Raw genomic sequence first — 4,006 nt, forward strand, 5'->3', positions numbered from 1 at the left:
AGTATTCGTGTAGAGTTTGGTCCAGATCCATCATTGTTTGAGTGCACAGTGATCTCTGGATGTAGGTGAACTACAACTCCAAAACCAAAGGACACTGCCCACCAAACCCTTTCAGTATTTTCCATTGGTCATGGGAGAACTGTGTGCCAGGTTTGGTTCAATTCCATTGTTGGTGGGCTTCAGAATGTTCTTTGATTGTAGGTGAACTATAAATCCCAGCAACCACAACTCCCAAATGACAAAATCAATTTTTTTGAGTGAAGGACATACATTGGGTTGTTAGGTGTCTTGTGTCCAAATTTGGTGTCAATTTGTTCAGTGGTTTTTGAGTTCTGTTAATCCCACAAACGAACATTACATTTTTATTTGTATAGCTATTGTGTCGGCTATTGTGTTGGAAGCCGTCCTGAGTCCCTCTTTGGAAGTTGAGAAGGACAGGGTATAAATGTTCTAAATAAACAAACGAATAAATAAATGTGAACACTGGTGGAATTTGGGGGAAACAGACCTTGACATTTGAGAGTTGTAGTTGCTGGGATTTATAGTTCGCCTACAATCAAAGAGCCCCTTGAACCCCACCAACGATAGAATTGGGCCAAACTTTCCACACAGAACCCTCATGACCAACATAAAATATTGGAGGGATTTGGGAAAAACAGACAGTGATTTATGGGAGATGTAGTTCACCTACCTCCAGAGTGCACTGTGTTCCTAAAACCATCAGAAATATGTTTTCAAATGGTCTTTGGTGACACCCCCCTTGCGACCCCCCCCCCCCCAAGAGTCCTGACTCCCAGGTTGAGAAACGCTGGACTACCTGCTCATTGGCAACACGATACTTTTTTGGTACCAATCTGGCAGGTAAACCTTTTCTTGGCCTAGAAGGTAAAAAAACTCTTTGAAAACTTTCTAAGGAGGAAGTTCAACTGAAAACACGATTTCTTTCCTGGTAAATATACATCTGCTTCATGCTACAGAGCTTATAGGAAGGGCAAAAACCTTTATCCTCTTTTTGCAAGCTTTGTTTCAAGCTGCACCCTTGTCTTTGTTTATGTGCACGCAGGAGGGAGAAAGGTGTGGCATTGCTGCCACAATGTTTGCATTAGTGACTTGCGATCAGAAGTCCACTCCTCAGTAGGAATCCTTTTCCTGCCATTATATTTTCTTTTAGCCATAGCAGGAATGTCCCTATGCAATTTTAATTCCTAGAATCCGTCTAATATTGGAAGTTAAGCCAGGTCAATCCTGGTTAGTACTTGGATGGGAAATCACTGATGAATGCACAGTACAGTTGGCTGAATTTCAAAGGACGGAACGGACAAATTGTTTATTCCTTGCCTAAGAAAACCCTATGGGCCCTTCCATACTGTCCTTTATCCCAGGATCTCATCCCAGATTATCTGCTTTAAACTGGAATATATGAGTCCCCACTACCAGATAACTTGAGTTAAACAGAAAATCTGGAATCACATACGGGGATAAAGGGGCAGTGTGGAAGGGCCTTATGAAACACATTAGGATCTCCATAAATTGACAGGTGACACATATTTTCCATGCAGAGAGTGGGCCTTTCCTCAAAGCAAGTACGCAAAACCAGATGGTTCTGATCTTGGAAGCTAATCAGAATCAGCCCTGGAAAACATTTGGATGGAAGACTACCAAATTATGTCAAGGAATGTAGAAAGAGGCCTTGGCAAAGCCACCTTTAAGTATTCCTTGCTTTGTGGGGTCGCCTTAAGAACTAGATGTAGTCTAATCTTAGAGCATGGTGAGTACTTGATAGCATTCGGATGGGAGATCCCCAAGAAAAGTCAGGAACTGCTGAAGGAGGCCTTCGCAAAGCTACCTTCCAATATCCCTTACCTGCAGGGTCACGATAAGAACCAGATGTGGGATCTGATCTTGGAAGCTAAGCAGGGCCAGCCCTGGATAGCATTTGGATGGGAGACCACCAAGGAATGTCAGGAACTGTTGAAGGAGGCCTTCGCAAAGTCACCTTCCAATATCCCTTGCCTGCGGTGTCATGATAATCAGATGTGGGATCTGATCCTGAAGGCTAAGCTGACCAGCCCTGGATAATAATAATACTAAAAACATTATTTATATACTGCCCTATCTCCCCTAGGGGACTAAGAGCGGTTTCCACATATGCAAAATAATACAAGAGCATACAATATGAAACAAAAACATAGGCATAAACTGTTAACACAACATATACATTTTATTTATTTATCGTGTCATCCGCAACCAGAACATTGTATTACATTTCTAACAGAACAAAACAAACAGATAAAATTTAAAAAACAAAAAAAAAAAACCCACAAATTTTGCAAACTTGGTAGCCGATTAAATGTCCTTTGACCAGTATCTGGCCACTTGGAGTGCCTCTGGTGTTGCCGCAAGAAGGTCCTCCATCGTGCATGTGGCAGGGCTCAGGTTGCATTGCAGCAGGTGGTCAGTGGTTTGCTCCTCTCCACACTCGCATGTCGTGGATTCAACCAAGTGCTCTCGAGGGAGACCTTTGCAAAGTCACCTTGCCTAATGTGGTCACCACAAGAACAAGGTGGGGGGTTGGTTTCTGATCTTGAAAGCTAAGCAGGGCTAGGCTTGGATAGTATTTGGATGGGAGACTACCAAAGATCGTCAAGTACTGTGAAGGGAGCTATCTTTTAGTATCCCTTGCCCTTTGGAGTCGTCATAAGAATGACTCCAAAATTGGGGTGTCGTCCTAGAAGCTAAGCAGGACCAGCCCTGGATAATATTTGGATGGAAGAGACCACCAAGGAACATCAAGTACTGTGAAGGAACACTATCTTTGCGTATTCCTTGCCTTTTGGGATCACCATAAGAACCAGATGGGGGGTCTGATCCTGGATGCTAAGCAGGGTCAGTTCTGGATAGTATATGGGTGGGAGACCACCAAAGATCGTCAAGTACTGTGAAGGGAGCTATCCTTTAGTATTTCTTGCCTTTTGGGGTTGCCATAAGAACCACATTGGGGTTGTGGTCCTAGAAGCTAAGCAGGACCAGCCATGGATAGTATTTGGATGGGAGAGACCACCAAGGAACATCAAGTGCTGTGAAGGAAGGCTATCTTTGAGTGTTAGACGATCCCTCATTGTCTGAGTAGGATAGTCTTCCAGGATCAGTGTGCTGGTGGGTCCATAGGTGACTGTGGAGCCCTATTCTTGACCTGCATCTTCGTCAGGTGGTTGGGTCTACAAACAACACATATAATGAATACACACATACAGTTGAACAATTTGTTACATCAAGTTTGTAAGTATATATACAGACACTCTACTTACTCATTTATTGAAAAAGGCTCATCTATCAAAAAAAGAAAAAAGAAAAAGACCCAACCGCCTGACGAAGGCTCTTGTGAGTCGAAACCGGTTGCAGGTTGGTAGTCGACTCGCGTGACTATTGGAGTCTACTCGTATGCAATAAAGAATAGGACATTTATTATCATTCAAGGACTATCACTCACAAGGTTTTGTTTCATACTTCAAGAGAAAAACCAGTTGTTTTTGCTTAATGTGAATGTGGCAGCTCTGTGTTTTGTTGATATGTGTATTTGTAATGTATACATTGAGTTAATTTAGATACTTTCACATTATCACAATCAGTAGATTTTGGTTTCCACAGTCTTAAGGGGATCCAATTTTTATTGTCAGAGACCACCAAAGAACATCAAGTACTGTGAAGGAAGGCTATCTTTGAGTATACCTTGCCTAATGGGGTCGCCATAAGAACCAGATGGGGGTCTGATCCTGGATGCTAAGCAGGGCCAGCCCTGGATAGTATTTGGATGGGAGACCGATCACCAAGGCATGCCCAGAGCTGTGGAGGGAGTCAGCTGTGAGTTTTCTTTGCTTTGCGGGTGCGGCAGGAGTCAGTAGGGAGCTTGAAACCACAGGCACAAAGGAGCAAAATCTCCCTTTGAAAGGCATGAGGCCTCCAGGCATGGCGAAGACTCCGCCTTTTTAGAGGTCATGTTATGTAA

Source organism: Anolis sagrei, chromosome 5 (assembly GCF_037176765.1).
Source record: "Anolis sagrei isolate rAnoSag1 chromosome 5, rAnoSag1.mat, whole genome shotgun sequence".
In the NCBI taxonomy this organism is placed as follows: domain Eukaryota; kingdom Metazoa; phylum Chordata; class Lepidosauria; order Squamata; family Dactyloidae; genus Anolis; species Anolis sagrei.